Source organism: Acomys minous (genome assembly GCF_964271855.1).
Source record: "Acomys minous genome assembly, chromosome: 16".
Classification (NCBI taxonomy): Eukaryota; Metazoa; Chordata; class Mammalia; order Rodentia; family Muridae; genus Acomys; species Acomys minous.
This window is the reverse complement of record NC_140498.1, coordinates 59,900,218-59,914,252: the sequence shown is the minus strand read 5'-3', so window position 1 is coordinate 59,914,252 and position 14,035 is coordinate 59,900,218.

Sequence of the window (14,035 nt, the reverse complement as noted above, 5' to 3'; positions counted from 1 at the left end):
AGAAAAGAAAATCATCCCATCACACAATAAAACACTAAACCTACAGAACAAAGAAAGAATATTAAAAGCTGTAAGATAAAAAGGCCAAGTCACATACAAAAACAAACCTATCAGAATCACACCAGACTTCTCAACCGAGACAATGAAGGCAAAAAGAGCCTGGACAGATGTCATGCAGACACTAAGAGACCATGGATGCCAACCCAGACTGCTATAACCAGCAAAACTTCAATCACCATAGAGGGAGAAAACAAGATATTCTGTGACAAAACCAAGTTTACATAATATGTATCCACAAATCCAGCCCTACGAAAGATCTTATAAGGAAAACTCCAACCCAAAGAGGCTAACTTTATCCAGGAAAACAAAGGAGAGAAATAACCCCACGTCTGCAAAGCCGAAAGAAAGAAAACATACACGCTCACTCTACCACCATAAACATAAAACAAAAACAAAAACAGGAACCAATAACCACTGGTAATTAATATTTCTCAACAATAATGACCTCAACTCCCCTATAAAAAGACACAGGTTAACATAATGGATGCAGAGGGGAAAAAAAAAAAGGATCCATCATTCTGCTGCACACAAGGAACACATATCAGTAATAAAGATAGACATAACCTTAATGTAAAGGGCAGGAAAATGGTATTCCAAGTAAACAGACTGAAGAAGCAAGCTGGACTAGCCATTCTGGTATCTGATAAAACAGACTTTCAACCAAGCCTAACTAAAAGAGATGGGGAAGGACACTTCATACTCATCAAAGGAAAAATACACCAAGAGGATGTCTCACTTTTGAACTTCTATGCCCCAAATACAGGAGCACCCACATTAAAAAACATTACTAAAGCTTAAAGCACACATTGAACTCCACACAATAATAGTGAGAGACTTCAATACCTCACTCTCATCAATAGACAGATCATCAAGATAGAAACTAAATAGAGAAACGATGAAACTAATGAACGTCGTGAGTCAAATGGACGTAACTGATATCTACAGAACATTTCACCCAAACACAAAGAATACACCTTCTTCTCAGCACCACATGGAACTTTTCCCAAAATTGACCATATAATTATTCACAAAGCAAACCTGAACCGAATCAAGAAGATCAAAATAATCCCTTGCATCTTATAAAACCACCATGGATTAAAGCTGGAACTCAACAACAAAAGAAACAACAGAAAGCCTACAAACTCACAGAAACAGAGCAACTCCCTACTAACTGACATCTGAGTAAGGGATGAAATAAAAAAAAATTAAAACTTCCTAGAAGTCAATGATAATGAAGGTACATATCCAAAATTATAGGACACAATGAAAGCGGTGCTAAGAGGAAAGTTCATAGCGCTAAGTGCCTTTATAAAGAAATTGGAGAGATCCCATACTAGCAAATTAACAGCACACCTGAAAGCTCTAGATCAAAAAGAAGAATACACACCAAAGAGGAAGTCATCAAACTCAAAGCTGAATCATCAAAGCTAGAAATCATCAAACTCAGGGGTGAAATCAATAAATTAGAAACAAAGAGAACAATTCAAAGAATCAACAAAACCAAGAGATGGTTCTTTGATACAATCAATTAAGATAGACAAAACCTTAGCCAAACTAACTAAAAGGCAAAGGGAGAGTATTCAAATCAACAAAATCAGAAATGAAAAGGGAGACAGAACAGACACTGAAGAAATCCAAAGAGTCATTAGGGTCAACTTCAAAAGCCTATATGCCAAACACTTTGAAAATCTAAATGAAATGAACAACTTTCTTGTTAGATACCAATTACCAAAAATTGAATCAAGATCAGGTAAACAAATCCTATATCCCCTAAAGAAATAGAAGCAGGCATCAGAAGTCTCTCAACAAAAAGGCCCAGGGCCAAATGGATTCAGAGAAAAATTCTACCAGACCCTCAAAGAAAACCTAATGCCAGTTCTCTCCAAACTATTCCACAAGATATAATTAAAAGGAATGTTACCAAACTCATTCTTTGAGGCCACAGTCACCTTGATACCTAAGCCACAAAAAGACCCAACAAAGAAAAAGAATTTCAGACCAATTCTCTTATGAACATAGATGCAAAAATACTCAATAAAAACTCCCAAACTGATTACAAGAAAACATAAAAAAATATCATTCACTATGACCAAGTAGGCTTCATCCCAGGAATGCAGAGGTGGCTCAATACATGGAAATCCATCAATATAGTGCATCATGTATACAGACTGAAGGAGAAAAACCACATGTTCACCTCCTTAGATGCTGAAAAAGCATTTGACAAAATCCAACACAAATTCATATTTAAAGTCTTGGAGAAATTAGGGATACAAGGCATATACCTAAACATAATAAAGGCAATATACAGCAAGCCAATAACCAACATCAAACTAAATGTAGAGAAACTTAAGTCAATTCCACTGAAATCAGGGACAAGACAAGGCTGTTCACTTTCTCCATATCTCTTCAATATAGTACCTGAAGTCCTAGCTAGAGCAATAAGACAACTAAAGGAGATCAAGGGGATACAAATTGGAAAGTAAGAAGTCAAATTATCATGATTTGCAGATGATATGACCAAAAAATTCTATCAAAGAACTCCTACAGTTGATAAACATCTTCAGCAAAGTGACTGGGTACAAAAATCAATTAATAAAACCAGTAGCCCTGCTGTATACAAATGACAAACAGGCTGAGAAAGAAATCAGGGAAACTACACTCTTCTCAATAGCCACAAATAAAATAAAGTATCTTGGTGTAACTCTAACTAAGCAAGTGAAAGACTTGTATGAAAAATTTCAAGTCTCTTAAGAAGAAATTGAAGAAGATATCAGAAGATGAAAAGATCTCCCATGTTCATGGATTGGGAGGATCAACATAGTAAAAATGTCCATATTACCAAAAGAAATCTACAGATTCAATGCAATTCCCATGAAAATTTCTACACAATTCTTTACAGGCCTTGAAAGATCAATTCTCAACAAAACTAAAAACCCAGAATAGGCAAAACAATCCTGTACAATAAAGGATCTTCTGAAGAAAGCTCCACCTTGGATCTCAAGCTGTATTATATACAGAATGACAGTAATAAAACAGCATGGTACTGGCAGAGAAATAGGCTGGTTGGTCAGTAGAATTGAACCAAAAACCCAGAAATAAGCCCACACACCCATGGGCACTTGATTTTTGACAAAGAAGCCAAATACATACAATGGAAAAAAGATAGCATCTTCAAAAATGGTGCTGGTCTAACTGGATGGCTACATGTTTAAAAATGCAAATAGATCCATATTTACCACCCTGCACAAACTAAAGTCCAAATGGATTAAAGACTGCAACATAAAACCAGACACACTAAATCTGTTAGAAGAAAAAGTGGGGAAGAACTTTGAACTCATTGGCACAGGAGACAAATTCTTGAACAGAACACCAAAAGCTCATCCTCTAAGGAAAAAATTAATGGGCCCTCATGAAACTGAAAATCTTCTGTAAGGCAAAGGACACTGTCAACAGAACAAAACTAGAGCCAACAGACTGGAAGAAGACCTTCACCAACCCTACGTCCAACAAAGGCCTAATATCCAAAATATATAAAGAACTCAAGAAACTGAACAGTACTAAACCAAATAACCCATTTAAAAAGTGGGGTACAAAGCTAAACAGAATTCTCAACAGAGGAATAGCAAATGGCTGAGAAATGCTTGAAGAAATGCTCAGCATCCCTAGTTATCAGGGAAATACAAATCAAAATGACTTTGAGATTCCATCTTATAATTACCTGAATGGCTCAGGTCAAAAGCTCAAGTGACAGCACGTGCTGGCGAGGATGTGGAGAAAGGGGAACACCTCTCTATTGCTGGTGGGAGTGTAAGCTTATACAACCACTTTGGAAATCAATCTGGCACTTTCTCAGGAAACTGGGAATAATTCTACTTCATGACCCAGCCATACCACTTCTGGGCACATACCTGAAAGATATTCCACCATACACAAGGTCATTTGCTCAATTATGTTCATAGCAGCTTTATTCATAATAACCAGAATCTGGAAACAACCTAGATGTCCCTCAGCCAAAGAATGGATAAAGGATCTGTGGTACATTTACACAACGGAATACTATCCGGCTATTTAAAACAAGGAAATCTTGACATTTGCAGGCAAATGGATGGAACTAGAAACGATCATCCTGAGTGATGTAACCCAGACCCAGAAAGACACATGGTGTATACTCACTCATAAGTGGATATCAGCCACATAATACAGGCTAACCACACTACAGTGCAGAGACTGATACACCAACCAAGGACCATGTATGATGTGGACCTAGACCCTCTGCTCAAATGCAGTAGATAGATACCACAGTATCCTAGTGGATCCAACAATAAGGGGGGTAGGGACTACTTCTGACATGGACCGTGCCCCCCCCTTAGATGTTGGTCACTTCCTCCTGGCAGGGTGGCCTTGCCAGGCCACAGAGGAAGAGGATACAGTTGGTACAGATGTGACTTGATAGTCTGAGATCAGATGTTAGAGGAGGAAGGCTCCCCTTTTCTGAGGACTAGGCAAGGGAGGGAGAGGGTATGAAGGGGGGAGAGTGTTATCTGGAGGTGACGAGGGTGGAGGTACAAATGGGGTATAAAGAAGCCAGACTGCAGAACGAGCAGGTAACTGACATTGCAAATACCATTACATGGGAATAGCTCTGAGACTGGCTGAGACATGAAGTCTATTCATAGACAGTGCTTCTTGTTGGATACAGAATCCATGTGACTTATTATTAGATGGCATTCTTCATACGGCACGAATGAAGATTTACAGATGTCTTTCTTCTGCTCATACAAAGAGTAGAGAACCAGCCCTAATTGTTCTGTGCATCATGCACACTTCATACATTTATAATTTTAGGGCTGTAGAATGCTCGTGAGAAATTATACGTTTCAGAACAAAAGAACAAAACACTGATGATGGATGAGACCTGGCAGGATTATTTCCTCCCAACATGCTGGATGCTGACATCCTGTATCCTTCATATTCCAGCACCAAGCGCTTCAGTTCCTGTTCCTCATCGGAACAGGAGAGCTTGGAAGAAAGCTTCTGAGCCCGATTGGTTTAGCATTTCAGGCTGTCCCACACAGGACTCCTATTAAGCCCGGAATTTCTCAACATTTAGAAACTGGATGTCTGCCGCTCCAACGTTATAGAGAGTTTTGGGTGACTGTTCAGGCAGAAAACTGTCTCCATCATTTTTTTTTTATTTTGAAAGCTGCCAACCTGAACTTCCTGTTTACTCAAGTAATTAATTTTACTCCTTATCAAGTCTCTGATGGGATTGAAGACCATATAGCTATGTTTTACAATTAATCTTAGTTATGTAGGGGTTAAGACGTTTTTAGGTCTGATACATGTTTTAAGTTAGAGATCAGATATGATATATATCGATTTATATTCAGAATTTTAGACTCACCAAGATAGAAAAGATGTTTTCTTTAAGGTTGCCAAATATAAATAGCCAAAACACTGTGAATGTAACCCTTATATTATTCCTGATTGTTTTGTTGTTCTTCTTGCTGTATGTAGTTTACTGTAATATATGTAATAATATAAATGTATATGTAAAAATAAATAAATACATTTTAAAAAGTACATAATTTGCATTTCCCTGATGGGTAAGGATGTTGGATACTTCCTTACGTGTTCCTCAGCCATTTGTGTTTCTCCTTTAGGGAATTCTATGTTATTTTTGTACCTTATTTTAAATTGGGTATTTCGTTTTCTTAATGTCCAGTTTTAAAAGTTCTTTATCTATTTTTAATATTAATCATCTATTGGATGTGTAGTTGGCAAAAGTGTTGTTATGTCCTCTAGGCTGCATTTTACCTGCATGATGGTATCCTTTAGCAATACAGAAGCTTTTCAGTTTCACGAGGTATCATTTAATCAATTGATGACCTTAGTGCCTGAGCTGTTGGAGTTTTTTCCTATGCCAATGAACTCAAGACTATTCCCCATTTTCTTTTTTTTCTAACAGATTTGTGTGTCTGGCCTTATGTTGAGGTTCTTGATCCATTAGGAGTTGAGTTTTATGCAGGGATTATCAGTATGGATATATTTCCATACTTTTATATGCGGCCATCCGATTTGACCAGCACTGCTCGTTGAAGATGTGTCTTTTTATCCCAGTGTGCTTTTCTATTTCTGGCTTCTTTATAAAAGTCAGGTGTCCATAGGGGTGTAGATTTATGTCTGAGTCTTCAGTTCAAGTCTATTGATGAACATGTCTGTTTTGGTGACAATGCCATGCTATTTTTATTACTGTACTTCTGTAGTACAACTTGAGAAATAAGGGATGGTGACACTTTCTGCAATTCTTTTATTATTCAGAATTGTTTTCAACGATTCCCACCCTTCCCCTCCCCCCTCCCCCGCCTCTCTCTCTCTTTCACCCTCCCCGCCCCCTGCCTCTCTCTCTCACCCTCCCCCTCCCCCCACCTCTCTCGCCCTCCCCCCCACTGCCTCTCTCTCTCTCTCTTGCCCTCCCCCCTCCCCCCACCTCTCTCTCTCACACCCTCCCCCCCCCGCGCCTCTCTCTTTCTCTCGCCCTCCCCCCCCCCCCCCCGCCTCTCTCTCTCGCCCTCCCCCCCGCCTCTCTCTCTCGCCCTCCCCCCCCCCCCCCCCCCGCCTCTCTCTCTCTTGCCCTCCTCCCCCACCTCTCTCTCTCTCTCTCTGCATGTGTGTTATGGTCCTTTCAAACTCTGTGACCGGGATTGCTTTGAATCTGTAGATTGCTTTCAGTAGGATGGCCATTTCCACATTATTAATCTTACTTATCCAAGAACACGGGAAACCTCTTCATCTTCTGATATCTTTTCCAGTCTATTTATGAATTTCTTTAAGTTTTAAATTATATGAGTCTTTACTTGCTTGGTTAGAGTTACCCCAAGATATTTTTGTATTATGTGAAGCTATTGTGAAAGATATTATTTCCATGGTTTCTTTCTCAGTTCATTCGATTTGTATATAGGAGGGCTATTGATTTTTTTGTGTATTAATTTTGTGTCCTGCTTCTGTGTTGAAGGTGTTTTTCATCTGTATAAGTTTCCTGGTAGAGTTTTTAGAGTGTTTAATGAATAAAATAATATCATCTCCTAATAAAGATACTTTAGCTTCTTCCCTTCCTATGTGTTTCCCCCTGATCTCCTTCAGCTGTTTTATTGCTCTATCGAAGACTTCATGGACTTTATTGAATAGGCATGGAGAGAGTGGAAATCTTGTTTTATTCCTGATTTTAGTGGAAATGCTTTGAGTTTCTTTCCATTTAATTTGGTGTTGGCTATGGACTTGCTGTAAATTGCCTTTACTATGTTTAGCTATGTCTCTTGTGTCCCTAGTATCTCCGGGATTTTTAAATGAAAGTTGGTTTTTGTCACAGGCCTTCTCTGCACTGAGTGAGATGATCATATGGTTTTTGTATTTCAGTCTACTTATGTGGTGGGTTATATTTCTGATTTATGTATGTTGCATCATCCATGCATATGGGATGAGGCCAACATGGTCATGGTGAGTGATCTTTTTTGATGTGCTCTTGGATTCAGTTTGCAAGTGTTTTATTGATAATTTTTTATTATTAATTTTTTAACTTTTTACATATACATTTATATTATTATACCTATATAAAATAAACTACACATGTACAGAACATTCAGGAATTATATTCATGTTACATTCATAGTGTTTTGGCTGTTTGTATTTGGCAACCTTGAAGAAAACATTTTCCTATCTCAATGAGTCTAAAATTCTGAATGTAACTCAATATCTATCATATCTCATCTCTTTCAACTTAAAACATCTATCTAGACCTAAAAATGTCTTAACTCCTAAACAACTAGGCTTAATTGTGAAACTCAACTATTTGGTCTTTCAATCATATCAGAGACTTGAGAAGGAGTAAAATTAATTACCTGAGTAAACAGGAAGGGTGGGTTTACACATTTCAAATTTAACCAAAAAATGACAGAGACAATTTGTTGCTTGAATATTCACCCATAGCTTTCTAAACCGTTGGAGCATCACCTTCAGCCTTCTGGCCCAGTATATGTTGTAGACATTTGTGAGGCAGAAACTTTTGAGGACTTGCTTACCCTGTCTTGGCAGAGTTTAAACTTTAAAACTATTTCTTTTATGGATGTGAGTGCCCTAGTATTTGGGGCATAGATATTCAGGATCAGAATGTTCTCTTGGTGGATTTTTTCTTTGATGAGAATGAAGTGTCCTTCTCTATATTTCTTGATAAATTTTAATTGAAAGTCTACTCTATCAGATATTAGAATGGCTACACTCACCTGCTTCCTGGGTCCGTTTGCTTGGAAATCTTTTTCCAGCCCTTTAATCTCAGATAATGTCTATCTTTGTTGTTGAGATGTGTTTCTTGAATCCAGCAGAATGTCTTGTTTCTGCATCCATTTTGTTAGCCAGTGTCTTTTTTTTACTGGGGAGTTGAGGCCATTGATGTTCAGAGTTATTAGTGATCAATGATTGTTGGATCCTTTTATTGTGGAGTTGGAGGTGATTGTGTGTGGCTGTGCCTGTTTCCATTTTGCTGTTGTGAGATTATCTATATACTGTGTTTTCTTGGGTGTGATTGACATCATTGTGATGGAGTTTTCCTTTTACTATCTTCTGCAGATCTGGGTTGGTGTTTACTGTTTAAATTTGGTTTTGTCATGCAATATCTTGCTTTCTCCATTTATGGCGATTGAAAGTTTTGTTGGATATAGTTGTTTGGGTTGGCATCTGTGGTTTCTTACTGTTTTGATGACCTCAGGCCAGGTCCTTCAGGCTTTCATGGTCTTTGTTAAGAGATCACATGCCATTCTGATGGGTCTGCCTTTATAAGCTACTTGGCCTTTTTCCATTGCTGCTTTTAATATTTTTTCTTTGTTCTGCAGATATAGTGTTTTGATTATTATGTGGCAGGAGGAATTTCTTTTCTGGTGTAGCCTATTTGATGTTCTGTAGGCCTCTTATATGTTCAAGGGTATCTCTTTCTTTAGGTTGAGGAAATTTTCTTCTATGATTTTCTTGAAAACGTTTTCTGATCCTGGGAATTTGGCATCCTCCTTTTCATCTACTCCTATAATCCTGAGGTTGCACTTTCTCACGGTGTCCTTGTTTTTTTTGGATGCTTTGTGCCACAAATTTTTCTATTTTAATATTTTCTTTGAGAGATGTATCAATTTCTTCTATTGTATCTTCAGCCCCTGAGATTCTTTCCTCCATAAGTTGGATTCTGTTGGTTGTATTTGTCTGTTGGATTCCCGCTTTCTTCTCTAATTGTTCCATTTCAAGTGTTTTTTTCAATTTGTGATTTAAAAAAAAATTTATTTTATTAATTTATTCATATTACATCTCAGTGGTTATCCCATCCCTTGTATCCTCTCATTCCTCCCTCCTCCCTTTTTCCCCTTACTCCCCTCCTCTATGACTGTGACTGAGGGGGACTTCCTCCCCCTGTATATGCTCATAGGGCATCAAGTCTCTTCTTGGTAGCCTGCTATCCTTCCTCTGAGTGCCACCAGGTCTCCCCATTCAGGGGACGTGGTCAAATATGAGGCACCAGAGTATGTGAGAAAGTCAGACCCCACTCTCCAGTCAACTGTGGAGAATGTTCTGTCCATTTGGCTAGATCTGGGTAGGTGTTCGAAGTTTACTGCCTGCATTGTCCTTGGCTGCTGCCATAGTTTGAGTGGGACCACTGGGCCCAAATCTGCCTATCATAATTTTCTTCTTGTAGGTTTCTAGGATCCTCTGGATCCTTCAACTTTGCCATTCTCCCATGCTTCTCTCATCTAGAGTCCCACTAGGATGTCCTCCCCTCTGTCCCAGTTTCCTGGTTAGTGAAGACTTTCATGGGACATGCCCCTTGGGCTAGTATGCAGATATAAGTGAGTATATACCATTTAACTCTTTCTGCTTCTGGGTTAACTCACCCATTATGATCATTTCTAGTTCAATCCATTTGTCTACACAATTTGTGATTTTTTTTTTTTTAGTGAATTCTAGTCCCAATTTCATGTCTTGAAGAGCTTTACCCATTTCCCTCACCTGTTTTATTATGGTTTCCTGTTTTTCCTTGATGGCCTGTATTCATTTGTCTGTATTATCCTAAGGTTCAGGGAAGGATCTATTAATTTCCTCTTTATAATTCTCAAATAACTGTATAACCATAGCTTTAAGGTCATTTTCCTGAGATTCATCAGCATTAGAGTATCTGTTAATGTCTGGGCTTTCTGGTATAGCCATCCTGTCCTGGTTTGTGTTGTTTGTTTTCTTATCCTTTCCTTTAGGCATCTGCTGAGAAGGCTTGGGATTTCTAAGCTCCTAGTCACAGGGGTGAGTACCTTTGGAGGGAAGCTGCTTCATATACTGGATTGGCAGACACTGTCCTCCTGGAGCTAGATTCTTCTGGGCTCTGCCACCGAGGATCTGTGATTTTGTAGGGTTCCTCTGGCTACTTGTTCTCCTCAGAGGAATCAGCCACAGTGTAGAACAGCGGCTTGGATTCCAGAATGCTGTGCTGTTTCCACTGTGTTGATGCTTTGTTCCACAGGGGGCCTACCCTGCTCCAGTACTCAAGAGTTCAGTGTGCTTGGAGCTTGTGGTTCCCAGTGGGGGTGGGTGGGGGTGGAAGTCCAGTCGCGGTGGGGATGTGTGTGGGGGAGCTTGGGGCCTGGGGTGAGGATTTCTTCTTATCCTCCCCACTTGTTTAGTCTGAGAAGTCTCCAAGACTGTGGTTTGACTCAGCAGCCGGCTCAGTCAGGGTATTATTGAGCCTCTGAACCTCTGTTCCCCCTGGGAGGAGTGCAGGGTGTTCAGGGTCTGATGATCCCAAACCCGGGGGAAGTGCAGCTGGGGTCGGGTGGCGGGAAAGGTTTCTTCTGAACCTTCCCAATTGTTCAGTCTGAGAAGTCTCCAAGACTGGGTTTTGGGTAGAAGCCCTTTGCTCACCTCATTGACTGCTGGCCATTGCTAGGAGCCTCTGTTTTCCAGGAGGTCCATGCTATCTCTCATAATTGGAGGAACACAGGGTACCTTCCAAACTGAGAGTTGTCCAGCCGCACTGAGGGGGGAGCCTGAGGCTCCTGGTTTGTTCTCTTCAGTCCGTTTCCTAGCCTCCTCGCCTCTGTCCTCCAGACACGGTAGATACTGTGCACCACCATCTTGTCCCTTCTCCTTATTGATAATTTCTGCATGTATGTTCACTGAAGATATTGGATTACAATTTTTCTTTCTTTTTTTTTTTTTTTGGTTGGGACTTTGTATGGTTCTGGCTGCAGGGTAGTTCTGAGTCTTTTTAAATTGCTTACTTAATATTAATTTAACCTCGATTGATGGTATATATCCAGAAACGTATCCATTTCATTTAGGTTTTCCAGTTTGTGCAGTACAGGTTTTTAAAATATATCCTTAGGATTCTTTGGACTTCCTTGTTGTCTGGTCTTATGCTCCACTTTTTTTTTTTTAAGTCTCAAATTTTGTTAATTTGGATCTTCTCTTTCCATTTTCTTATCTGATTGGTCAAAGGTTTGCCAATCTCATTGATTTTCTCAAAGACCCAATTCTTTGTTTCACTGATTCTTTGTACTGTTTTTCTTTTTGTTTTTATTTCAGTGATTATTTCTTGCCATCTACTCCTTTTGGGTGTTGCTTTTTCTTGTTGTTATAGCTTTCTGGTATGCTGATAAGCCACTAGTATGAGATCTCTGCGATTTATTTTGATATAGGCACTTAGTGCTGTGAACTTGATTCTTACCACTGCCTTTGTTGTGTCCCATAGGTTTGGGTCTGTTGTCCTTTCATTTTATTTCAGTTCTAACTAAAAAAAAAAATTCTCTCTTAATTTCTGTCTTGACCCATTTTTCATTCAGTAGGGCATTGTTCAGTTTCCATTAGTTTTTAAACTGTCTGTTGTGTCTGTCATTATTGATATTTAACTTTTACTCCATGAGAGAAAGGATGCGGGGTAATATTTTAATTTTCTTTGTATCTGTGGAGACTTGTTTTGTGTTTATGTGTGTGGCTAATTTTGAACAAAGTGTATGCATAGCTGAGAAGAAGGCATGCTCTTTTGTGTTTGGGTGTAATGGTCTGTAGATATCTGCTAAGTCCATTCACTTTGTGACATAATTTATTTCCAGCCTTTCTCTGTTTAGTTTTTGTCTGGATGCCCTATATAGTGGTGAGGGTGGGATAGTGAAGTCACACACTATCACTGTGTGAGGGTCAATATGGGATTCCAGCTGTAGTAGTGGTTTTTTGTTTTTGTTTTTGTTTTAGATTATTTATTTATTTATTTATTTATTTATTTATTTATTATGTACACAGTGCTGTGCCTGCATGCATGCCTGAAGGCCAGAAGAGGGCATTAGATCATATTATAAATGGTTGTGAGCCACCATGTGGTTGCTGGGAATTGAACTCAGGACCTTTGGAAGAACAGAAGAGCAGTCACTGCTCTTAACCTCTGAGCCATCTCTCCAGCCATGTAGTAGTGTTTCTTTTGTGAACTTAGGTGCCCTTATGTTTGATGCATAAACTTATTTTTACTTTTATGTTTTATTAATTCATTCATATTACATCACAATAGTTATCTCATCCCTTGTGTCCTCCCATTCTTTCCTCCCTCCCGCTTTCCTCCTACTTCCTTCCCCTATGACTGTGACTGAGGGGGACCTCCTCCCCTTGTATATGTTCATAGAGTATCAAGTCTCTTTTTGGTAGCCTGCTATCCTTCCTCTGAGTGTCCCCAGGCCTCCCCATCAAGGGGACATGGTCAAATACAGGGCACCAGAGTTCATGTGAAAGTCATACCCCACTCTCCACTCAACTGTGGAGAATGTCCTGTCCATTAGCTAGATCTGAGTAGAGGTTCGATGTTTACTGCACATATTGTCCTTGGCTGGTGCCATAGTTTGAGCAGGACCCCTGAGGCCAGATCCACCCATCATAATGTTCTTCTTGTAGGTGTCTAGGACCCTCTGGATCCTTCTATTTCCCCATTCTCCCATACTTCTCTTACCTAGAGTCCCAGTAGGATGTCCTCCCCTCCATCCCACTTTCCTGATAAGTGAAGACTTTCATGGGACATGCCCCTTGGGTTGGTGTCCAGATACAAGTGAGTATATACCATCTGAGTCTTTCTGCTTCTGGGTTAACTCACTCGTTATGATCATTTCTAGTTCAATCTATTTGTCCACAAATTTTGGGAATTCCTTGTTTTTAATAGCTGAGTAGTATTCCATAGTGTAAATGCACCACAGTTTCTTTATCCATTCTTCTACTGAGGGACACTTAGGCTGTTTCCAGGTTCTGGCTATTTTGAATAAGGCTGCTATGAACATGGTTGAGCAAATCTTCCTGTTGTGTGCTGAAGCATCTTGTGAAAGGTGCCCATAGGTCCAGGAGCATGGAATAACTATTTCTGTCCCTCACCAGCTGCAGTATGCGGGCAATCAGGCCTTGTACCCCACCTGAGCAGCAAAGTAGAGATGGCATTGATGGCAGGGGCATGGGTGAGCAGGCCTCAAGGCTGTGAGTGAGAGCTGGGTCCAATACTCCTTTGCTGTGAGGTGTGGCCTAGTGGCAGGGCTGGCAGCTGCTCTCTGCTCCTTTGCCACTAGAGGCAGTCTGAGAGCTGACCTGAGGATCATGAGAGAGGGTGAGCAGGCCCTGCCTCTTACTGGCTGCAGCACTTGGGAGAACGGGTCCAGCACCTCACCTGGGTGTGCGTGTGCCACCCCTGAGAGTGAGAGCAAGGGAAAGCTGGCCCTGCCTCTTGCCAGTGGTGGCACTGGGTGGCCTAGATTGAGCAGTACTGGAGAATTCACCCTGGTGGTGTGGATAAGGGAGAGCCAGTGCGCTGACCAGCTCAGTTCCTACCCAGGCCCAGATCCAGGGCTCTGAGTTGGCCCATAGCTAAATCTATATAATCTTTGAATAGTTGGGAAGGCATGAAAGGGCCGGTCTTGCTGATGCAAAG